This window comes from Salvelinus namaycush, chromosome 17 (assembly GCF_016432855.1).
Source record: "Salvelinus namaycush isolate Seneca chromosome 17, SaNama_1.0, whole genome shotgun sequence".
NCBI classification, from domain to species: domain Eukaryota; kingdom Metazoa; phylum Chordata; class Actinopteri; order Salmoniformes; family Salmonidae; genus Salvelinus; species Salvelinus namaycush.
In genome coordinates, this window is record NC_052323.1 from 31,825,957 (window position 1) to 31,852,460 (window position 26,504).

The following is a 26,504-nucleotide window of genomic DNA, read 5'->3' on the forward strand; positions in this document are numbered from 1 at the left end:
CTAGATGTGGTCATCGTCCACAGGTTCACCCTGTACGTCACAGTAGTGTATGAAGACCACGGCCACGCGCTGGAAGACGCCCTGCCGCATCTGGCGCCGCTCAGAGATCACCTCGCCAATGGTCTCCATGCAGATGTCTGCCGAGAGCTGGCCCTTCCTCCATGGGGCGTAGATGGTAGCTGCAGGAGAGACACAGGAGAAGAGGGTTGACAATCACAGACTAAAATGGTGCTACCATTTTAGAGGAAGTTCAGAGTTATTCTAACTACGTAAATGGCTCAAGACACAAAGACCACCTGTACTACTCATAACAGAACTGTAAATTATCTATAAATAGAGAACCTGTTTGCCAAAGACAGTGGCTGCAAGACAAAGAGAGTGGCTGCAGGACACAGGACAAAGAGAGTGGCTGCAGGACAAAGAGAGTGGCTGCAGGACAAAGACAGTGGCTGCAGGACTAAGAGAGTGGCTCCACCTTATGATTGACTGGCACAGACTCAGTGCTACCTATCAGGTAGGTACCAGACCGATCACAGAAGAAGGCCCTGAAAAGATCTAAACATTCATGTGAATGGCTCAACAGACGGGGCGGCAGCGTAGCCTAGTGGTTAGAGCGTTGGACTAGTAACCAAAAGGTTGCAAGATCAAATCTGTCGTTCTGCCCCTGAACAAGGCAGTTAACCCACTGTTCCTAGGCCGTCATTGAAAATAAGAATTTGTTCTTAACTGACTTGCCTAGTTAAATAAAGGTAAAATAAAATAATAAAGACAAAGAACCAGATCACTGGGCTCATATAACACATGATTGTAGAAATAAGACAGCAGTTTGGCCTGGTGGAGCTGTGGACATAGTGACGGTCACTCACTGCTCTCATCATCCTCAGTCGTAGCATGTGTAAATGTTGGGGTCAGCTGTACGTAGGGTACGGAGCCAGGGGAAGTCTGTGATCATGGAGTAGGGGACTTCATCTACCACTCCTACAGACAGAGAGAGTAGATACATCAGAACAGGGCAGAGCAGCAGCTGCCACCAAAACACTAAGGGACTAGTGAAGGAACTATTGAGAAAAACTGATTAAATAATGTAGGAATTGCATCATGAAAACCTGAGGGGGACAATAAATGGAGCATGGAAAAACACTAAAGTTTAGTTTATGTAGCATAGTGACCCTAGGGGAGGACGTAGCATAGTGACCCTAGGGGAGGACGTAGCATAGTGACCCTAGGGGAGGACGTAGCATAGTGACCCTAGGGGAGGACGTACCTCCGCTGTGAAGAGACCCAATCTCAGTCTCAGAGTGCTGAACAGGACTTCCTCCATCTCACCCTCCAAGGTGTTGATGTCTCGGCCCCAGGGGTAGTTGGGATACTTCTTCACATCCTCTTCCGTCCGCGTGGCTTCGGGGAAGAACTCATACTTAATGAGCTCCCTGTTGATGAAATGAAAGTGGTTGTTTATGTCGGGTTTTTAGATAGAGGAAGGAAGGAACTGGACACTGGTTCTTGACCACCATGTCAACAGTACAGTGATTGAGGTCAGAAAAGACTCAACAGCACCACCTGCTGGCTGTAGTTATAATGACACCAGGGCCATGATAAAGAAAGCGATCTACTGTAGGAAACAGAAGGGCAGCAACACACCAAACATCAGGGGTTGGAACCCATTCAGGGAACAGAACAGAAAACTGTGAAAGAACAACATTTTTTAGAGGAACAGAACCAGATGCAAGAACGAAAGTGATCTATACTGTTCCGGAACAGAACCATTATTTTAAAAGCATGGGAACCAGTTAATAACATTATTTTATGTTCTGGGCATTTCTTTCCAGTCCCACAAGTGTCTGCCTGCTTGTCAGCTGAAAATCTTTGCCAGTTTGTGTGTGTAGGCTACCTGCCCCTCCCCTAAAGCCTGCATAGTCTACTGTAGCTAGTGACGTTACAAATCTTATTGGTCACATGCACTTATTTAGCAGATGTTATTGCGGGTGTAGCAAAATGCTTGTGTTCCTAGCTCCAACGGTACAGTAGTATCTAACACTACACAACAATACATACAAATCTAAAATTAAAATTATGGAATTAAGAAATCTATAAATATTAGGACAAGCAATGTCGGAGTGGCATTGACTAAAATACAGTAGAATAGAATACAGTATATATATGAGATGAGTAAAGCAGTATGTAAACATTATTAAAGTGACTAGTGTTCCATTATTAAAAGTGGCCAGTGATACCATGTCTATAGGGCAGTAGCCTCTAAAGGCGTGATTCAGAAATTAGGGAGATTGATTTTTTATTAGAGAACAGTGGATTCACTTTTTCAATGCTAGTTAATTGTACTCCAGTTATGCCATGTCTCATTGGATTTATTAATTACAAAAACATGTGTTTTTATTTTAATTCTGGTGCCGCTTTGCACACACAAGCGTGCTAGCTAGCTAGCTTGTTAGCTAGCTCTGGTCTAGCTCTCTAAAACTCTATGCGGCACTTCGTGTAATGGAATGGAGAGTCATGGTCAAGGGCTAGCTCTGGTCCAACGTTAGTTAACCTCACTAGGGTAGGGGGCTCTATTATCACCTCCGGATGAAAAGCGTGCCCAAAGTAAACTGCCTGTTTCTCTGGCCCAGAAGCTAGGATATGCATATAATTGGTAGATTTGGATAGAAAACACTATAAAGTTTCAAAAACTGTTAAAATAATGTCTGTGAGTATAACAGAACTGATATGGCAGGCAAACCTGAGAAATCCATCCAGGAAGTGGGATTTTTCTATTTTTGTAGTTTTCCATTGACTGCCTATACAGATTCCATTGAATTAGGACTCAAATTGCACTTCCTATGGCTTCCACTAGATGTCAACAGTCTTTAGAAATGGTTTCAGGCTTGTATTCTGAAAAATTAGGGAGTAAGACCACTTTGAATGAGTGGACCATTCAGTGTCCCAAAGATTTTTCATTCGCGAGACCGAGAGTGCGCCTTTCTTGTTTACCTTTTATATTGTCCGTTTGAAATATTATCGATTATTTAGGCTAAAACAACCTGAGAACTGATTATAAACATTATTTGACACGTTTCTACGAACTTCACTGATACTTTTCGGATTTTTCGTCTGGCTGTTGTGATTGCCTTTGAGCCTGTGGATTACTGAACAAAACGGAGGTTTTTGTATATAAAGAGAGACTTGTGAGTGCAACCATATGAGGATCATCAAAGGTCAGTGATTAATTTTATCTCTACTTCTGACTTGTGTAACTCCTCTATTTGGCTGGTAACTGTTTGTAATGATTTGTCTGCTGGGCACTGTTCTCAGATAATCGCATGATATGCTTTCGCCGTAAAGCCTTTTTGAAATCTGACACCGTGGTTGGATTAACAACTCTCTGAAGTTCAAATACATTCAAAGTTCCTCCATAGAAGCCGCTCCTCCGTAGGCCTAATTCAGGCAATGCATGTCATAACAAGATGGCCAGCGCTTCATGCCCAGCGCTCTCCTCACCTGCAAAATTTCAGTCACATGCCGCACCCTACATGTACATAGCCTGCCGGCTCCATAGCAAGCTGCTCTACCTATTGAAGTATTTTAATTTCGAGCTAAATGTAAAATATTAAATAAGAAGTTTAAAAAGGAACAGAAAGGAGCAATATAAACTGACTAACAGTTTCAGAATGTTATTTTGCACGTGGGAAAAGTGTTAGAATAAAACAAATTAGGGATTGGGCCATTTCAGCCACAGCTGTTGCTGAGAGGTGTATAACATCGAGCGCACAGTCAAAGACAAACATCGGCAGTAGAATGGCCTTACTGAAGAGCTCGCTGACTTTCAACGTGGCACCGTCATAGGATGCCACCTTTCCAAACAAGTCAGTTTGTCAAAATGTCTGCCCTGGTCAACTGTAAGGGTTGTTATTGTGATGTGGAAGTGTATAGTGCTAACTCTACAGTTTGGTGGAGGAGGAATAATTGTCTAGGACTGTTTTTTCATGGTTCGGGCTCCGTAGTTCCAGTGAAGGGAAATCTTAACACTACAGCATACAATGACAGTCTAGACGATTCTGTGCTTCTAACTTTGTGGCAACAGTTTGGGAAGGCCCTTCCCTGTTTCAGCATGACAATGCCCCCCGTGCACAAAGCCAGGTCCATACAGAAATGATTTGTCGAGATCGGTGTGCAAGAACTTGACTGGACTGCACAGAACCCTGACCTCAATCCCATTGAACACCTTTGGGATGAATTGGAATGCGAACTGCGAGCCAGGCCTAATCGCCCGACCTCACTAAGGCTCGTGGCTGAATGGAAGTCCCCACAGCAATATTCCAACATCTAGTGGAAAGCCTTCCCAGAAGAATGGAGGCTGTTATAGAAGCAAAGGGGGGACCAACTCCATATTAATGACCATGATTTTAGAATGAGATGTTCGACGAGCAGATGTCCACATACTTTTGGCCATGTACTGACTTTTGGTCATATACTGTGTCTATTTAACAGAGGATCTTTCAGGTGAAAGTAACATTACTAGATAGCAGTATGTGTTACTCACTGGCTGATGTTGGCGATGGTGTCCATCCAGCTGCGTACTCTGACCTTGTTCCTGACGTTGGGGGGGTTGCTGAACTCATGTATGATGGCGATGTGGTAGGGGTACGGCCCATGGAACAGTTTCCTCTCCAGGGCCAGAGAGTCAATCTAGGACAGGGAACAAGGAGATGGTCAGAGTAAGACTAGGTTTACAAACCATATCATGCACATGTAACAGTATAACTTTAGTACGTCCCCTCGCCCCGACCTCGGGCGCGAACCAGGGACCCTCTGCACACATCAACAACAGTCGCCCACGAAGCGTCGTTACCCATCGCTCCACAAAAGCCGCGGCCCTTGCAGAGCAAGGGGCAACACTACTTCTAGGTTTCAGAGCAAGTGACGTAACTGATTGAAATGCTAGTAGCGCGTACCCGCTAACTAGCTAGCCATTTCACATCCGTTACACACAAAGGGGTTATATAATGTGCTTTATGGAGAAAACCTGGTCACATTTCCTCTGCAAATCCTATTTAATGTGCAGACAGACTGAATTGAGATTATACACATATTTGACCTAGGTTACAATCCAATTTTATTAGTTGGGAGCTATGGACTATACAAGGTTTCAGAAGGAGTTCCAGGCAGTGGTCCTGACCTGCTGCATGGGGCGCATGTAAATGATACGGTTCCTCTCAGGGGGCATGCGGAGGATCTGATCCAGGACCTGCTCCATGTCCAGCTTCTTACACTGTGCGTAGTCGAAACGGTTCACTATGGGAGCACTTTCCACCTTCAGATGCTTCAGCACTCTGCAGCGCGTGGCTAGAGGGACACAGCGGGGGACAGCAGAGGGTTAATGTTCATCCCAAATGGCACCCTACTCCCTATATAGAACACTACTTTTGACCAGGGCCCACATGCCTCTTAAATGTCCCCCTATTCTCTATATAGTACACTACTTCTCAAAAGTACGGTGCCATTTGGGACTTAACCTTAGTATGAGAGAATGGCCCACTAATTATGTTCCTTATCAAGCCCTGATTATACATAGAAGGGAAACCTACCGTGAACAAACATCTTGGGGCATCTTCAGCACCAGGTCAGTGATGCCACAGTTAGTGAGGGTGATTCCCACCAGGTTTTTGGATTTCAGCATCCGCACCTTCATGGCATAGGAAGGGATTGTGTCACAGGGCGCTGCAGTTAGAAGGGAGTTCATGTCCTTCATTTCACCATGAAGTTCTGTGCTGCTTTGCTCAGGGAGAAGGGTCCCCCCCCCCCCCCCCGAAATGGCACCCTATTCCCTATGTAGTGGCAATTGGGACGCAGCCTGAGACTCATCCCAGTAGGTGTAGTGTCCCTACCTGTACATGATCGTCCTCAGTGACCGGGTCGCTGGTGCTGGTGGACTTGTCTGCTGTGGGTTTCCTCTTCACCGTGACCCGAGGCTTGGACAGCTCTGCATGAGAAGAAACAGAAGCTCTATGAGGAACTCACATTTTCCACAGGCTTCCTCCTTCACTATTAAAGCCACAGACACACTCGACTACCTGTGTTTCTTCAGCTTACAATATTGAATACAATTTGATGACATGGATTTCAAATGATGAGTGTTACAAGTGTTCCATGCTCTGACAGAGAGCGACAGTCTGCTGCGGGCGCGGGTGAAAGGTCTACTGGGGAAGCTGTCCCTTAACCCCCTGGGCTGGGGCTCTGCTCCGTGGACCTCCCTGAAGCTCTGGCCCGACATCCTCTCACCACCATGCCCCTCAGCCATACCCCTCGCCCTGGCTGGGCTCTCCTCAACAGGGTCCCCGGCCTCCAGCCCCTCTGCCCCTGCTCCCCCCCCCCAGATCCTGCCTCCTCTCTAGGGTCCTGTCCCCTCCTCCTGACCCTCCAAAGGATGGGTGGTTGGGCCCACCTCGAGTCCTTTCCTCTGGGCCGGGGCGAGCCCTGCTGCAGGTGCAGCGAGTCCTGACCATTCCCTCGTCTCCCAGCTCCCCTGCCCTGGCCTGTTCCTCCCGGTTCTCGGAGTCTTCTCTCCAGTGGACAGAGCATACACAGCCCCCTGTGGTGCAGACTGTCCCCCCAGCAGTCCCCGCCCCCCAGCCTCCCCTGCTCCTGCCGCAGGCTCCTTGGAGCTCTTGTATTTGTCAGGGACCTCAGTTGCAGCCTTCAAGTCAGCCTTGATCTGCTCACTGGTGACCTGGCAGCTCTTCTCACAGCTGGGCTCCTGTAGGGGCGTCCCTCGCTGACGCAGGGGCGTCCCTCGCTGACGCAGGGGCGTCTTCCCTTTACCTGGAACACACACAGCACAGGACTAAGAACATACTGAGACTAGCTGTGGCAATGTAAATACAAGCCATGGAAATAATTGAGTCTCATGGTAAGGATAGAAAATAGCTTTTCATCGTCAACATTTTGGCTCTTATGGTCTCATATTCTACCAGAATTGTAAAAGCCTCTTTTCGATGTGAGGAGTAAAGATTTGAGAGACTCACTACTAGGATTATGTAATGCAAATGGGTGCCGGTCTTACGGTAATTGACCATTAATTAACAAACATGTTTTGCATCTTAGCTGAATAAACTAGAAAAGGATATGAAGTGGCTATGTCGAGCGTAAAAGTCTTCTACGCTAGATTTAGATTTATTTGGCAAATTTAGTTGTGTATTACACAAACCTTAGAATGTCTAAGAAATCTAATATACATGGGCTGCATGCTGCCACTATCCTACTGACTATTTGAAAAAGGTAGCAAAAAAAGCTTGTGCCCTGTTCTTTGCCTCGGGCTGCACACCCTGTTCTCTCATCAAGTGATCATATATTGTCACCCATCAGACTACTCTCAATTTAAATCTTGTCGTATGTGGAAAATTTGTTTCGATTTAGAAATGGACAACTATCAAATGGGTAGGAACAGGGTCAGGGGGGAAAAAATACCTAATCCGTATGCACGGAGGCCGCTTTCCCGCGGTTTAAATCATGCCGGTTTTAAAGGTGAGTGCCTGTGAAATACATATAGTAGCAGCTGGGATCCTCAAACATTACAACTATGCTTTCACACAGGATTGCATATATAGAAATGTCTTATAAGAACAGTTATTTCACGTCACGTATCAACCACTGTTTGAGGAGCATGCTGCCTCTTGCTGCGCTACAGGTGATATTCCACCCAATCTCTGTATGCCATGGGCTCTTCAACCCTGTGCTGCAGCTACCCAAAGCTTAATTTGGGAAACCAAGTGAAATCTGTTCGGGAACATCAACAGTAACATGTTTTCACAACGAAACATATTAAACGGTTGACAGCCCCCATCTTTGCGTGCTGGAGAAAGGAATGAAGGAAAGAGGAGAGATGGAAACACATGGTGGTGAGATACTCTATCTAAAAGGTCATGTGTCAGCCTATTATGAAAATATAAAAAATGCCCTATTACTAGGCTATTCAAAATTAAATTCACTATAATATACAGTAAAAAATCCTCAGCAATCTAGACAATACCCCATAATGACAAAGTGAAAAAAGGTTATTAGAAATATTTGCTAATGTCTTCAAATGAAAAAACAGAAATACCTTATATACATAAGTATTCAGACCCTTTAATATGAGACTTGAAGTTGAGTTCAGGTGCATCCTGTTTCCATTGATCATCCTTGAGATGTTTCTACAACTTGATTGGAGTCCACCTGTGGTAAATTCAATTGATTGGACATGATTTGGAAAGGCACACATCTGTCTATATAAGATCCCACAGTTGACAGTGCACGTCACAGCAAAAACCAAGCCATGAGGTCGAAGGAATTGTCCGTAGAGCTCCGAGACAGGATTGTGACGAGGCACAGATCTGGGGAAGGGTACAAAAAAGATGTCTGCAGCATTGTAGGTCCCCAAGAACAGTGGCCTCCATCATTATTAAATGGAAGAAGTTTGGAACCACCAAGACTCTCCCTACAGCTGGCCGCCAGGCCAAACGGAGAAACCGGGAGAGAAGGGCCTTGGTCAGGAAGGTGACCAAGAACCCGATGGTCACTCTGACAGAGCTCTAGAATTCCTCTGTGGAGATTGGAGAACCTTCCGGAAGGACAACCATCTCTGCAACACTCCACCAATCAGGCCTTTATTGTAGAGTGGCCAGGCGGAAGCCACTCCTCAGTAAAAGGTGCATGACAGTCCGCTTGGAGGATTCTCAGACCATGAGAAACAAGATTCTCTGGTCTGATGAAACCAAGATTGAACTTTTTGGCCTGAATGCCAAGCGTCACGTCTGGAGGAAACCTGGCACCATCCCTACGGTGAAGCATGGTGGTGGCAGCATCATGCGGTGGGGATGTTTTTCAGTGGCAGGGACTGGCAGACTAGTCAGGATCGAGGGAAAAATGAACGGAGCACACAGATCCTTGATGAAAACCTGATCCAGAGCGCTCAGGACCTCAGACTGGAGCGAAGGTTCACCTTCCAACAGGACAACGACCCTAAGCACACAGCCAAGACAACACAGGAGTGGCTTTGGGACAAGTCTCAATGTCCTTGAGTGGCCCAGCCAGAGCATGGACTTGAACCCGATCTAACATCTCTGGAGAGACCTGAAGATAGCTGTGCAGCAACGCTCCCCATCACACCTGACAGAGCTTGAGAGCATCTGCAGAGAAGAATGGAAGAAACTCCCCAAATGCACAGGTGTGCCAAGCTTGTAGCGTTATACCCAAGAAGACACAACGCTGTAATTGCTGCCAAAGGTTCTTCAACAAAGTACTGAGTAAAGGGTCTGATTACTTATGTAAATGTGATATTTCAGTTTTTGCTTTGTCATTATGGGGTATTGTGTGTAGATTTGAGGGAAAAAAACTATTTAATACATTTTAGAATAAGGCTCTAACGTAACAATGTGGGGAAAGTAAATTGGTCTGAATACATTCCAAAGGCACTGTAGAATTGTAGGCCAACACGGTAATCCACCCTGCACAATCAAGAACCAACAGCATTGCCTAGGCCTGCCTATATGTTCTCTCCCACACTCATGGATAGAATGTTTGGCGCGTAACATTAGGTAACCAGTCCATCCCGTATGCATAATAATATAGTCCACACAAAGGCAATTACTAGAATTTGTTTCATTTTGGAGTATAGGCTACACCAATTATGTACTAAAGACATCTTAAATCAGTATTTTTTTGTATGTTTTTCTGCCGTGAGTAATATGCGGTAGGCCATGTATTGTATAACGGCACAATCATTATTTTAATTCACGCTCATATACAGTACATGCACCAGACAGTTATTACGTACACCACCGTATTCCTGAAAATGGTTTGCTCCTACAGACAGTGAGACGTGGACGTGGCTTGCTATATAAAGCAGATAGGCATTGAGGCATTCAGTTACTATTCGATTAAATGTTAGAACAGGCAAAACGAGTGACCTAGTCGACTGAGCGTGACGTTTTCGTCGATGCCAGTATCTCAGAAACGGCCTCGGTTTCCAGAGAATGGTGTGAAACAAAAAACATCCAGTCAGTGGCAGTCCTGTGGGCGAAAACTGCTCGTTGATGAGAGAGGTCGAAGGACAATGGCAAAAATCATGCAAGCTAACAGGCAGGCCACAAACAGACAAATAAAGGCGTAGTACAACAGTGGTATGCAGAACGGCATCTGGGAAAGCTACAACTCGTCGGTCCTTGTCACGGATGGGCTATTGCAGCAGACGACCACACTCCTATGGCTAAAAACAAGAAGAAGTGGCTCCAGTGGGCACGAGATCATCAACACTGAACAATTGATTGAAAAACATCACCTGGTCTGACGAATCCCTGTTCCTGTTGAGTCATGCTGATGGCAGTCAGGATTTTGTGAAAGCAGCACGAGTCCATGGACCCATCTTGCCTGGTACAGGCTGGTGGCCGTGGTGTACCGGTGTGGGGAATGTTTTCCTTGCACACGTTAGGTCTCTTGATACCAATTCAGCAACTAATGTTTCCGACACCTTGTAGAATCCATGCCCTGAAGAATTCAGACTATTACGGCGGCAAAGGGGGATCAGACCCGGTACTAGTTGGGTATACCTAATAAACTGGCCGGTGCATATAGGCCTACGCATATGTATAAGTTTTAGTATGCGTATGAGTGTTTTACATGCAATATCTTAAATGCTTTGAATGAATCATTATCATCTCAGAAAAGCGCTGTCCATTTCCTTGTTTGGCTTAAAAACAACATCCACAACAACCATGTTTTCCCCCTCAGTTTCAACCTACAGTTGAACTTCTTTCTTCACATTGATCATCACAGTGAGGTCGAAAAATGTAGCCTAATGGTGAGTTTTAAAAGCATGACACAGTTTTGACAAGTGTTTGATGTGATTTTCAATTGCATTGATGTCAGAGTGGTTAGAGGGCAAATAGAGCACGGCGTACCAGGCCATTAGTGACATGGCAGTCGTTAGCGAGTTGGGTAGGCCTACTACCAACGCATGTCCAGAGTGCATAAGAGGAGATTACCATGACCCAACGGTCACGTAGGATTTTACTGCGGTTATGACTGACGGTTTGCCGGTAATAAGGTCTCCGCAACAGCTATACTCACTATTGTGTGTGGCTGTCTCCTCAGCAGTGGCAGTCTTGCCAGTGGGCTGTGGTGGTTCAGGAGGATAGGTGGTGTGTTGCTGGGGCCAGCCAGGAGCCCGGTGTCTGGTAGGGCCCTCCTCATCCTCACTGTCCGAGTCAGACATCACCACTGGAGGCTTCTTCACCACAAACTGAACACCACTGGGACCTACAGGGGGGAGAGACAGAGAGAGAGAGAGAGAGAGAGACAGAGGAGAGAAAATAAGTCAGAGGAGCGAGAGAGAAATAAAAATGAGAAACGTCCCTTTCCTGTTATGGATTTAGTTCTGTCCAGACCTGCTTGTTCCTTGTCAGGCTGAGGGTTGGCAGGCTGACTGGGACCAGGCGGTTCTTCCTCCTCAGCAGGCTGACTGGGACCAGAACCAGGCGGTTCTTCCTCCTCAGCAGGCTGACTGGGACCAGGACCAGGCGGTTCTTCCTCCTCAGCAGGCTGACTGGGACCAGGACCAGGCGGTTTTTCCTCCTCAGCAGGCTGACTGGGACCAGGCGGTTCTTCCTCCTCAGCAGGCTGACTGGGACCAGGCGGTTCTTCCTCCTCAGCAGGCTGACTGGGACCAGGCGGTTCTTCCTCCTCAGCAGGCTGACTGGGACCAGGCGGTTCTTCCTCCTCAGCAGGCTGACTGGGACCAGGCGGTTCTTCCTCCTCAGCAGGCTGACTGGGACCAGGCGGTTCTTCCTCCTCAGCAGGCTGACTGGGACCAGGCGGTTCTTCCTCCTCAGCAGGCTGACTGGGACCAGGCGGTTCTTCCTCCTCAGCAGGCTGACTGGGACCAGGCGGTTCTTCCTCCTCAGCAGGCTGACTGGGACCAGGCGGTTCTTCCTCCTCAGCAGGCTGACTGGGACCAGGCGGTTCTTCCTCCTCAGCAGGCTGACTGGGACCAGGCGGTTCTTCCTCCTCAGCAGGCTGACTGGGACCAGGCGGTTCTTCCTCCTCAGCAGGCTGACTGGGACCAGGATCAGGCGGTTCTTCCTCCTCGACAGGCCAGGCCTGGCCCACCACCTCAGCCTCAATGTTCTCCTCCAGCACCATCCCATTCACCTCAGGAAGCTCTGCAGCAGAGGACCAGTAGTATTAAGGCCATGAGTTTGTAGCAATAGTAGCAATGTTGTAGGAATGTTATAATTAAGCAATAATGCCTAAGGGGGTGTGGTATATGACCAATATACCACGGCTAATGGTTGTTCTTATGCGCAACGCAGAGTGCCTGGATACAGACCTTAGGCGTTGTATATCGGCCATATACTACAAACTCCCGAGGTGCCTTATTGCTAATATAAACTGGTTACCAACGTAATTAGATCAGTAAAAATAAATGTTTTGTCATACCCGTGGTATACGGTATGATATACCATGGCTTTCAGCCAATAAGCATTCAGGGCTTAAACCACCCAGTTTATATTGTCATGTAGTAAAGTAAGATTGTGAGCGGCGGTGTACCCTCGGCCCTGTGTTGTGGCTGAGGCATGGCAGCAGCAGCACCACCCTCCTCGTTGTCATTGTTGTGCGGTGGGATGTTGGGTGCGTTGTTGTTGTGCGAGTTCTGGTTGCTGACCAGAGCTGAGGAGACACCTATCCCAGTGCCAGCACTTAGACCCACACGGGCACAGCCCTGAGGGAGAAACAGAGGTCACTCAGAGACAACAGTTCAGAACAGGGAACATTATGACCCAGAAGGTGTTAACTATATAGACCAGCCTGTATTAAGCACTTCATATTCAGTCTTCCAAGGTGGTTAATATCATATATACTGGTCCTGTATGGCCCAGTTGGTAGAGCATGTCGCTTGCAATGCCAGGATTGCGGGTTTGATTTCTGGGAGCCACCCATACCTGAAATGTTTGCATGCATGACTAAGTTGCTTTGAATAAAAGCATCTGCTAAATTACATATTATTATACACTATATATCCAAAAGTATGTGGAAACCCTTTCAAATGAGTGGATTTTAGCTATTTCAGCCATACACGTTGCTGACAAGTGTATAAATTTAGCACACAGCCATGCAATTTCCATAGACAAACATTGTCAGTGAAATAGTCTTACTGAAGAGCTCAGTGATTTTCAACTAGAGGTCAACTGATTAAATCGGCATGGCCGATTAATTAAGGCCGATTTCAAGTTTTCAGAAATCGGTAATTATTATTATCGATTACATTATTATGGTCGATTACATTTCAATCCATGAGGAGACTGTAACGGCGGCCTTCCCTCTCTTCACTAGAAGAGGGGGTGAAACAGGGATCGGACCAACACGCAGCGTAGCCAGTGCTCAACATGTTTAATTAACAAAACTACTGTGAACACTAAACAAATACAAAATAACAAAAGTGGCAAACCGATACAGACCTATCTGGTGCAGAACACAAACACAGAGACAGGAAACAACCACCCACAATCCCCAACACAAAACAAGCCACCTATATATGATTCTCAATCAGGGACAACGATTGACAGCTGTCTCTGATTGAGAACCATATTAGGCTGGACACAGAAACAGACAAACTAGACACACAACATAGAATTCCCACCCAGCTCACGTCCTGACCAACACTAAACAAGCAAAACACATAAGAACTATGGTCAGGACGTGACAGTACCCCCCCCCCCTGAGGTGCGGACTCCGAACGCACCCCTAAAACTCAAGGGGAGGGTCTGGGTGGGCATCTGTCCGCGGTGGCGGCTCCGGCGGTGGACGAGGACACCACTCCACCACTGTCTTTGTCCCCCTCCTTAGCGTCCTTTGAGTGGCGACCGTCGCCCCCGACCATGGTCCAGGAACCTTCACCAAGGCCCCTCCTAAATATAGACAACTCAGGACAGAGAGGTAGCTCAGGACAGAGGGGTAGCTCAGGACAGAGGGGTAGCTCAGGACAGAGAGGTAGCTCAGGACAGAGAGGTAGCTCAGGACAGAGGGGCAACTCCGGACTGAAGGACAGCTCCGGACAGAGAGGCAGCTCTGGACTGAATGGTTGCTCCGGACTAGATGCAGCTCATGACTGGAAGGCAGCTCATGACTGGAGGGCAGCTCATGACTGGAGGGCAGCTCATGACTGAAGGGCAGCTCATGACTGAAGGGCAGCTCATGACTGAAGGGCAGCTCATGACTGGAAGGCAGCTCCTGACTGGAAGGCAGCTCATGACTGAAGGGCAGCTCATGACTGAAGGGCAGCTCATGACTGAAGGGCAGCTCATGACTGGAGGGCAGCTCATGACTGGAGGGCAGCTCATGACTGAAGGGCAGCTCATGACTGGAGGGCAGCTCATGACTGGCTGGCGGCTCTGGCAGCTCCTGACTGGAGGGCAGCTCATGACTGGCTGGCGGCTCTGGCAGCTCCTGACTGGCTGGCGGCTCTGGCAGCTCCTGACTGGCTGGCGGCTCTGGCAGCTCCTGACTGGCTGGCGGCTCTGGCAGCCCCTGACTGGCTGGCGGCTCTGGCAGCTCCTGACTGGCTGGCGGCTCTGGCAGCTCCTGACTGACGGACGGCTCTAGCGGCTCCTGACTGACGAACGGCTCAGATGGCGCTGGGCAGACGGATGGCTCAGATGGCGCTGGGCAGACGGATGGCTCAGATGGAGCTGGGCAGACGGATGGCTCAGATGGCGCTGGGCAGACGGATGGCTCAGATGGCGCTGGGCAGACGGATGGCTCAGATGGCGCTGGGCAGACGGATGGCTCAGATGGCGCTGGGCAGACGGATGGCTCAGATGGCGCTGGGCAGACGGATGGCTCAGACGGCGCTGGGCAGGCAGGCAGCTCAGACGGCGCTGGGCAGACGAGCAGTGCAAACGGCGTTGAGCAGACGAGCAGTGCAGGCGGGGTTGGGCAGACGGCCGACTCTGACCTGCTGAGGCGCACAGTAGGCCTGGTGCGTGGTGCCGGAACTGGTGGCACCGGACTGGAGACACGCACCTCAAGGCTAGTGCGGGGAGCAGGAACAGGGCACACTGGACTCTCGAAGCGCACTATAGGCCTGGTGCGTGGTGCCGGAACTGGTGGTACCGGACTGAGGGCACGCACCTCAGGGCGAGTGCGGGGAGAAGGAACAGTGCGTACAGGGCTCTGGAGACGCACAGGAGGCTTGGTGCGTGGTGCCGGAACTGGAGGTACTGGGCTGGAGACACGCACCACAGGGAGAGTGCGTGGAGGAGGAACAGGGCTCTGGAGACGCACAGGAAGCCTAGTGCGTGGTGTAGGCACTGATGGTACTGGGCTGGGGCGGGAAGGTGGCGCCGGATATACCGGACCGTGCAGGCGTACTGGCTCCCTTGAGCACTGAGCCTGCCCAACCTTACCTGGTTGAATGCTCCCCGTAGCCCGACCAATGCGGGGAGGTGGAATAACCCGCACTGGGCTGTGTAGGCGAACCGGGGACACCATGCGTAAGGCTGGTGCCATGTACACCGGCCCGAGGAGACGTACTGGAGGCCAGATATGTTGAGCCGGCTTCATGGCACTTGGCTCAATGCTCAATTTAGCCCGGCCAGTGCGGGGAGGTGGAATAACCCGCACCGGGCTATGCACACGTACAGGAGACACCGTGCGCTCTTCCGCATAACACGGTGTCTGCCCGTACTCCCGCTCTCCACAGTAAGCATGGGAAGTGGGCGCAGGTCTCCTACCTGACTTCGCCACACTATCCTTTAGCCCCCCCCCAAGAAATTTTTGGGGTTTCTTCACGGGCTTCTTACCGCGTCGTCGTGCTAACCTCATTCGCCGGTATCCCTCTGCACATTGCTCCATCGAATCCCAGGCGGGCTCCGGCACTCTCCCTGGGTCAACCGACCACCTGTCTATTTCCTCCCAAGTGGTGTAACCCAGATCCGGCTCCTGCTGCCGAGCTAGCTCCTCGAAACGCCGCCTCTCTGCTTTTGCTGCCTCCAGCTCTGCTTTGGGGCGGCGATTCTTCTCTGGCTCTGTCCAGGGTCCTTTTCCATCCAGCTCGTCCTCCCATGTCCATTTCTCCTGGTCCCGCTGCTGCTGCTGCTGCCACTGCTGCCCGTTGCTACGCTGCTTGGTCCGAGATTGGTGGGTGGTTCTGTAACGGCGGCCTTCCCTCTCTTCACTAGAAGAGAGGGTGAAACAGGGATCGGACCAACACGCAGCGTAGCCAGTGCTCAACATGTTTAATTAACAAAACTACTGTGAACACTAAACAAATACAAAATAACAAAAGTGGCAAACCGATACAGACCTATTTGGTGCAGAACACAAACACAGAGACAGGAAACAACCACCCACAATCCCCAACACAAAACAAGCCACCTATATATGATTCTCAATCAGGGACAACGATTGACAGCTGTCTCTGATTGAGAACCATATTAGGCTGGACACAGAAACAGACAAACTAGACACACAACATAGAATTCCCACCCAGCTCACGTCCTGACCAACACTAAACAAGCAAAACACATAAGAACTATGGTCAGGACGTGACAGTGACTGCGTGGCAGGTTGACCACCTGTTACGCGAGTGCAGCAAGGAGCCAAGGTAAGTTGCTAGCTAGCATTAAACTTATCTTATAAAAAACAATCAATCTTAACATAATCACTAGTTAACTACACATGGTTGATGATATTACTAGTTTAACTAGCTTGTCCTGCGTTGCATATAATCAATGCGGTGCCTGTTAATTTATCATTGAATCACAGCCTACTTCAACTTCGTCAAACAGGTGATGATTTAACAAAAGCGCATTCGCAAAAAAAGCACAATCGTTGCCATAAACATTAATGCCTTTCTTAAAATCAATACACAAGTGCATTTATTTAAACCTGCATACTTAGTTAAAATAAATTCATATTAGCAGGCAATATTAACTAGGGAAATTGTGTCACTTCTCTTGCGTTCAGTGCAAGCAGAGTCAGGATATATGCAGCAGTTAGGGCCGCTTGGCTCGTTGTGAACTGTGTGAAGACCATTTCTTCCTAACAAAGACCGTGGTTAAATTTGCCAGAATTTTACATAATTATGACATTACATTGAAGGTTGTGCAAGGTAACAGCAATATTTAGACTTAGGGTTTCCACCCGTTCGATAAATTACGGAACGGTTCCATATTTCATTGAAAGAATAAACGTTTTGTTTTCGAAATGATAGTTTCCGGATTTGACAATATTAATGACCTAAGGCTCGTATTTCTGTGTGTTTATTATAATTAAGTCTATGATTTGATATTTGATAGAGCAGTCTGACTGAGCGGCGGTAGGCAGCAGCAGGCTCGTAAGCATTCGTAAGCATTCATTCAAACCGCACTTTCCTCCGTTTGCCAGCAGCTTTTCGTAATGCTTCAAGCACAGCGCTGTTTAGGACTTCAAGCCTATCAACTCCCGAGATTAGGCTGGCAATACTATAGTGCCTATAAGAACATCCAATAGTCAAAGGTATATGAAATGCAAATGGTATCGAGAGAAATAGTCCTATAATAACTATAACCTAAAACTTCTTAACTGGGAACATTGAAGACTCGTGTTAAAAGGAACCACCAGCTTTCATATGTTCTCATGTTCTGAGAAAGGAACTTAAAACGTTATCTTTTTTACATGGCACATATTGCACTTTTACTTTCTTCTCCAACACTGTTTCTGCATTATTTAAACCAAATTGAACATGTTTCATTATTTATTTGAGACTAAATAGATTATATTTATGTATTATATTAAGTTAAAATAAAAAAAGTGTTCATTCAGTATTGTTGTAATTATATATATTTTTTAATTGGCATCTGCTTTTTTTGGTCCTCCAATAAATCGGTATCGGTGTTGAAAAATCTGAATCGGTCGACCTCTACTTTCAACATGGTACCGTCATAGGATGCCACCTTTTCAACAAGTCAGTTGGTAAAATTTCTGCCCTACTAGAGATGCCCCGGTCAACTCTAAGTGCTGTTATTGTGAAGAGGAAACATCTAGAGGCAACAACAGCTCAGCCACAAACTGGTAGGTCACACAAGATCACAGAACGGGTCCGATGAATGATGAAGAGCCTAGCGCACAAAAATCGTCTTCTCGGTTTCAACACTCACTATTGAGTTCCAAACTACATCCAGAAGCAAGGTCAGCAAATGAACTGTTAGTCAGCAGCTTCATGAAGTATGTTTCCATGGTCGAGCAGCCGCACACAAGCCTAAGATCCCCATGCGCAATGCCAGGCATCGGCTCGAGGGGTGTAAAGCTCATCGCCATTGGACTCTGGAGCAGTGGAAACACGTTCTCTGGAGTGATGACTCATGCATCACCATCTGGCAGTCTGACGGATGAATCTGGGTTTGGCGGATGCCAGGAGAACGCTACCTGCCCCAATGCATAGTGCCAACTATAAAGTTTGGTGGAGGAGGAATAATGGTCTGGGGCTGTTTTTCATGGTCCAGGATAAGCCCCTCAGTTCCAGTGACAGGAAATCTTAACGCTAAAGCATACAATTACATTCTAGACAATTCTGTGCTTCTAACTTTGTGGAAACTGTTTGGGTAGGCCCTTTCCTGTTTCAGCATGACAATGCCCCTGTGCACAAAGCGAGGTCCATACAAAAATGGTTTGTCGAGATCGGTGTGGAAGAATATGACTGGCCTGCACAGAGCCCTGACCTCAATCCCATCGAACACCTTCGGGTTGAATTGGAACGCTGACTGCGAGTCAGGCCTAATCGCCCAACATCAGTGCCCGACCTCACTAATGCTCGTGGCTGAATGGAAGCAAGTCCCAGCAGAAATGTTCCAACATCTAGTGGAAAGCCTTCCCAGAAGAGTGGAGGTCAGTATAAAATAAATGGGGGCGACCAACTCCATATTAATGCTCATGATTTTGGAATGAGATGTTTGTCGAGCAGGTGTCCACATATTTTTGGTCATGTAATGTACCCTACTGTTCAAAAGTTTGGGGTCACTTAGCAATGTCCTTGTTTTTTAAAGAAAAGCACATTTTTTGTCCATTAAAATAACATAACATTTATCAGAAATACAGTGTAGACATTGTTAATGTTGTAAATGACTATTGCAGCCGCATAATACCATTCTCAACATCAACAATGAAAAGGCGACTCCGGGATGCTGGCCTTCTAGGCAGAGTTGCAAAGAAAAAGCCATATCTCAGAATCGCCAATAAAAATAAAAGATTAAGATGGGCAAAAGAACACAGACACCGGGCAGAGGAACTCTGCCAAGAAGGCCAGCATCCTGGAGTCGCCTCTTCACTGTTGACGTTGAGACTGGTGTTTTGCGGGTAGTATTTAATGAAGCTGCCAGTTGAGGACTTGAGGCGTCTGTTTCTCAAACTAGACACTAATGTACTTGTCCTCTTGCTCAGTTGTGCACCGGGGCTTCTCACTCCTCTTTCTATTCTTGTTAGAGCCAGTTTGCGCTGTTCTGTGAAGGGAGTAGTACACAGCGTTGTACGAGATCTTCAATTTCTTGGCAATTTCTCACTTGAAATAGCCTTCATTTCTCAGAACAAGAATAGACTGACGTGTTTCAGAAGGAAGTCTTTGTTTCTGGCCATTGTAAGCCTGTAATCGAACCCACAAATGCTGATGCTCCAGATACTAAACTAGTCTAAAGTAGGCCAGTTTTATTGCTTCTTTAAATCAGCACAACAGTTTTCAGCTGTGCTAACATAATTGCAAAAGTGTTTTCTAATGATCAATTAGCCTTTCAAAATGATAAACTTGGATTAGCTAACAAAGTGATGGTTGCTGATAATGGGCCTCTGTACGCCTATGTAGATATACCATACAGATAAAATGAGCCGTTTCCAGCTACAACAGTCATTTACAACATTAACAATATCTACACTGATCAATTTGATGTTATTTTTAAAAATGTGCTTTTTTTAAAAAACAAGGACATTTCTAAGTGACCCCAAACTTTTGAACGGTAGTGTATATCTCTGAACATCTGGTCCAGGGAGATGAACTCCAGGCTGGGCAGTAGACTAACCTTGGGTGGTTCTCTGAACATCTGGTCCAGGGAGAAGAACTCCAGGCTGGGCAGTAGACTAACCTTGGGTGGTTCTCTGAACATCTGGTCCAGGGAGATGAACTCCAGGCTGGGCAGTAGACTAACCTTGGGTGGTTCTCTGAACATCTGGTCCAGGGAGAAGAACTCCAGGCTGGGCAGTAGACTAACCTTGGGTGGTTCTCTGAACATCTGAGCATCGTACTCCTTACATATTTTTGTTACTTTATTCAGACAGTTTCAGCAAGTAGATTATGGGATACACTTGAAGGGGTTTCTTTAGAGATAAATCCAATCATGCCCGAACTGTGCGAGGTATTAGGAAGTTGTAGTTTCCAACAGACATAGTTTAGAGCAGAAAACATAACTACAATGACCATAATCCATTGTGCGGCAACTTGTCCAGTCTGTGTTTTTTTACGCCTGCTACGCTAGAGACAGAAGAATGCACGATCAAGAGGGGATACATAGAGAGCAGTTGCTTTGCGAGGTCTCTCTACCTGAAAATACATGATAAAAGTGATTGATAGTTGGTATTCAGCAGTCATAAATGTATGACTTGTTTACATTGAAGAACTAATAAAATAGTGATTTTGTCAGACAGCAGCTCTATAGAGATGATGACTTTATTATTTCATTCCAAGTTATCAAATAAAACTAATATAATATACATAACTGAAATATTTTATTAAAGTGGAAAACCAGCAGTAGAAACAATAAAAGTGATTCCCCACCTGTTTTGGTGAACAGCTGAGGGATGGAGGAATGTAACCTCTCAGTCATAGAGCTATGGATGCAAGGTCTGACCATCCATGATATCAAAATTATAGTTTTAACCATGTTTTGAGGCTATATACTGTAGTGTTGGTTTATATTTACTTTGTTTACAAACATTGGAGTAAAACAAGCTTATATTTCGGGTTCTGATGAGGTACGACTGTTGAACTAAGCTCATGAGGCATTTATAAATTATATGCTTCAAGAATCAATGGGTACATATCATTAATTTATAAGTCAAAAAATGCTGATTGCCTCTTTAAAGTGAAGTAATGAATAACTGTTGGTTATTCACATTACTTGTGTGATAAGCAGTCATGGGCAGTCACTACCATCACAGGACTTTCATTGTTTTATTCTGTGTTGTTACCGCATTCAACCCACATAATGCATAGTGCATTTAATGTTTTTTTAAATTATTATAGAAACCTAAATCGTGATATATACACTGCTCAAAAAAATAAAGGGAACACTTAAACAACACAATGTAACTCCAAGTCAATCACACTTCTGTGAAATCAAACTGTCCACTTAGGAAGCAACACTGATTGACAATAAATTTCACATGCTGTTGTGCAAATGGAATAGACAAAAGGTGGAAATTATAGGCAATTAGCAAGACACCCCCAATAAAGGAGTGATTCTGCAGGTGGTGACCACAGACCACTTCTCAGTTCCTATGCTTCCTGGCTGATGTTTTGGTCACTTTTGAATGCTGGCGGTGCTCTCACTCTAGTGGTAGCATGAGACGGCGTCTACAACCCACACAAGTGGCTCAGGTAGTGCAGCTCATCCAGGATGGCACATCAATGCGAGCTGTGGCAAGAAGGTTTGCTGTGTCTGTCAGCGTAGTGTCCAGAGCATTGAGGCGCTACCAGGAGACAGGCCAGTACATCAGGAGACATGGAGGAGGCCGTAGGAGGGCAACAACCCAGCAGCAGGACCGCTACCTCCGCCTTTGTGCAAGGAGGAGCACTGCCAGAGCCCTGCAAAATGACCTCCAGCAGGCCACAAATGTGCATGTGTCTGCTCAAACGGTCAGAAACAGACTCCATGAGGGTGGTATGAGGGCCCGACGTCCACAGGTGGGGGTTGTGCTTACAGCCTGCAAGTAAATTTATTGTCAATCAGTGTTGCTTCCTAAGTGGTCAGTTTGATTTCACAGAAGTGTGATTGACTTGGAGTTACATTGTGTTGTTTAAGTGTTCCCTTTATTTTTTTGAGCAGTGTATATTTTTGATCAAATCGAAACTGACCTCATAAAGCACTAATTGCTCAGCACTAGTAACTATACAGTATAACATCTTAGACCTTGACTGACTCACACTGCAATAGGAACTCATCAACGTATCCGAGGTGCAAAGTCTCAAACTGGGGGAACTCCAGTTCAGCCATCTTCAGTGCAGAGAACACCCCATCTTTGGTTAGGGAAGGCTGGATTCAAACCTCACGCAATCTAGAGGAAAACCCAAAGCACTCGCTAAATCTCCCCATTCATCATGTTTATCTATTGAATGATCTTAAACAGTGAGTTGTTACCTGCGTGCAGCAGTAATGATGAGGTAGCCCAGGTCAACTTCAAGTGCATTCTTACAGGCACCAAATACAATAGTGTGCAAATTGAAAATCCCCCTGGGGCACAATAGGTAGGAGTAAATGCAGAGGGTGATTGAAACACACATAAACTGTACTGAATATCATTAAGATGGTCCCTCAGCTTACCTGACTTCCAGCTGTCCTCCACCACGTGCTGCATGAGCCCCCCAAGGAAGGGTACTCTGACCAACTCCAGCTGCTTCAGGTTGCGGGCTGAGGCCAGGCCTGTCACCAGGGGAACGTACTTCAGGGAGTTGGTGGGGCCCGCGCAGTTCCTCATCACAAAGGTCCGTAGGCTGACACACAGGAAGTCTTTGAAGGGCTGGGGCTTGGTCAGGCGAACCCACTTTAGGTAGAGGTGTCTCAGCATGGACACACAAGGGATCTCTGGCACATTCACCCCTGGGACATAAGAGGAGTACAATAATGTAGTACACTGTGGTGAGTGTCTTTAGCCTGGTAAATACAGTTGTCCATTGAGCACAACAAAGGAGTTATCTAAAGCCCACACAGCTGTTACCAGGCTAGGGTATCATGGCCTAAACAGACAGGTAGCTATAGTCCCTGATGCACTCACCGACGAGATGCAGGGTTTGTATTTTGGTGGCGATGGGGATGGCGAGCTTGTTTTCGGGGGGGAATGGGGAACGCCCCGCTGTGGCTGCGGAACTTCCCCAGGATGTGGACCTGAGGCATGTAGTGCCAGATCACCTTCACCAGCTCCAGATGAGACGTCTCCACTCCCTGCAGACAGACGAAGACATCTTAGCGTACACGGACAGACGAAGACATCTTAGCTTACACGGACAGACGAAGACATCTTAGCGTACACGGACAGACGAAGACATCTTAGCGTACACGGACAGACGAAGACATCTTAGCGTACACGGACAGACGAAGACATCTTAGCGTACACGGACAGACGAAGACATCTTAGCGTACACGGACAGACAAAGACATCTTAGCGTACACAACATCTCTACTAGGCACACAGTATCATAGAGCTGGTATAACTCTAAATGTATCACATCACTATAAAAGATCTTTATGCAGACCTATAAATAGCTTTCAAGATCACCTCAACATGAATGTTGTTTTCTGAATTGAACATAACAGTCACAGGCCGTATCCCAAATGGCACCCTATTTCCTATATATAGTGCACTGCTTTCAAACAGAGCCCTATGGGCCCTTGTCAAAAGTAGTGCAGTACACATGAGCCCCAGACTCACCAGCAGATTGGGGCAGGCCTGAAGAGCCTCCAGTACTCCTGGGATGCTGAAAGCATGGTATCCCCGGACCTTGCGGCGCTCCAGGCAGCGGGGGTGCAGCCCATACAGCTGCTCCAGGTCTGGCATCTTCTTCAGCAGCATAAGGAAATTGGGGTCCGTGAATCCTGCTCCATTGCACCAGGCCAGAACAGTTACAGAGGGTTAACTACAGAGTGCAGTCTGTATAGGTTCCCTATCACAGAGTACGTACATATTACCTGCAATCTTAAGTGCTTTAATCTTTAATTTGTGTTTGACAGCCCCAAAAAATTGACCATTCAAAAAAATAACTATCAACTATTCTGCATAGGATCATTATCATAATCAATCCCCTGTAGCTTCACTCAAAGCATGCCATGTACCTCTCTGCCTACCTGAGGGAATGTACTCCCACCAGCGGCTGGCACACAGGTCCACCACCTTCACCCGCCGCAGGTACTGTGTTACCGCCTCTCGGAGCTTCCGAGACAGGCACTCCATACACATGACGTCCTGCATAGGTAGATACCTGCATGGATGAGGAAAGCCCTTGAACTGAAATTGGTCCCTAACGCAGGTAAAACTAAGTATATGTTATTTTCCAAAAAGCTTTTTAAGCTTAGTTCAACAGTTTCTGATGATTTATGGATGGTGCCTACATTGATCATGTGCCCGGGTATCTGGGTATCTTTCAAAAATCTTATCTGGGTATCTTTCAAAAAGCATATTGATGAGTTAAGTCAATCATTAAAATGGGATTCCTTCCACAGGGGGTTGGTGGCACTTTAATTGGGGAGGACAGGCTTGTGGTAATGACTGAAGTGGAATAGTATCAAACACAACAAACACAAGGTTTGATGCCATTCCATTCACTCTGTTCCAGCCATTATTATGAGCTGTCCTCCCCTCAGCAGCCTCCACTGATGCATTTCATTAAACAGAAGAAAACAAATTATTCAGTCAACATTCATACCGGTTATAGACTATGGGGATATCGTCTATATGAATGCAGCTACCACTGTATTGAAGCCATTGGACACAGTTTATCATAGCTTATCATCACACTACGCTTAATTACGGGCGACAGGTTCAGTACACATCACTGCATTCTGTATCAGAAAATCGGCTGGCCCTCTCTCAAGTTTCATAGATCGATGCATTGCACTATTTTTGTTTATAAAGCCCTCTTACACAAACTTCCGCCATACCTTACTTCATTGTTAACCAGACCCGGTCTCAGGGACAGCTAACTCTGGAGATCCCTTCTATCTCCACTGAGTTAGGTAAATCTGCTTTTTTAAATTACTTGTGGAATAATCTTCAAAACTCTTAAATGTGATGTTCTGGTGCCTCTAGGGCAATTCAGGCAGCTGATTGACCTTCTTACTGAGGTGTTTGTTTTCTATGATTGTGTTTTGTATCTCTGTTTTGTTTTTCGTGGTGCATTGTAGTGTTTTGTAGTGAATTTTGACTTCAATACCAGGTTTATTATCACAATACTCGATACCATCACAATACCACAGCAAAAAAAATGCATATTAGCCAAAGTCACAGAATGGCACTTGATCCAGGCAGATAAACTCAGCTACTGCTAAGTTCAATATCATTACATTATAAAAGAATTACGTCAACATTTTTCAGAGACAGCCATGTATGCATTAATGAATAAATTGTACAATTAATGACTGTGTTTTTTTACCAATCTAACTACATAATGGTAATAATTGAATTGAATGGTAAATCTATTGATAAACTGGGTAAATCAAGATGTAGCCTAGGCCTATTCACAAGACAGGTGAATGCATATTCAATAGGAGTGAGTGCATGCATTGAGTTATTGAGCTTGTTTAGGCTGATTTCAGATGTCAATCTGTGTCCCTTCCATTTGGGACTTATTTTATTGTACTGATCAACATAATTTTCATAGAAGTAGCTTATTTTATTTTTTGCTGTCTAACCAGTAATGAGGTCATTTATGAGGCAAGAGAGGGGCAATCAGTCAGTTCGCTGAGGCAATAGATAATCTCTCACCTCTCTCTCTAAAGGTTATGTGAATGAATACAGTTTTGGTGGCAATCGTCTTAGAAATCAGCATGTTTTGCATATTATCACAAACTAAGTATTAGGGTAGTGAAATGATGTTCGCTTCAGCTGTAAACTAGCAAGGAAAGATGGCTTCCAAAGCTGGAAGATACCGGAATCTTCTTCCAATGTAACGTGTTCTAGCCTGTATGGACATAGCAAACAGTAAATAACAGTTTCAACATTTCTATATACAATGTTGCATTATTCAAGTGTGTTAACTTCTGTGCAGTATGAGTGGGGAGCGAATATGATGCTGCCCAGACTCCCAGTGCAGGCTAAGTGGAGCAGGCACGGTGTGCTCACGCTATAAGGGGTACATCGGCTGCGCTGATAGACTTGATCCGTGACACACATTTGACAAGTACTGAAAGTTTCCCACCGTTTTTCATGATCTAGTATCAAAAAAAGTACTGAAGTTTCAGTATAACATGCAACACTAATGTATTGATATGTATATTTTTGTAATTACAGGGTTGAACTCGTTGAAACGCTAATTGGCTAATGGCCAACAAGCTGTGTAAACCATAAACTAAAAGTACAGCTATCATGCTTGTGAACAAATTATAGTGTTCAAAGACAATATTAATAGATTACTTTTTATAAATAATGTTTTGTTGCATTTCACTGCCGAAAAGGCTGGTATCGGGGAAATTATTTTAGTATGTCACGTCAGAAGTCAGCATGTGGGAGAAGTGGGAGCTCAG

The 26,504-nt window shown here is 46.2% G+C and overlaps 1 pseudogene; it reads right to left on the minus strand.

Annotated features, from left to right (window-relative positions):
• LOC120062190 lies at nucleotides 1-24,933 on the minus strand (annotated as a pseudogene).
• Between the last annotated feature and the right edge of the window lie 1,571 nt (nucleotides 24,934-26,504).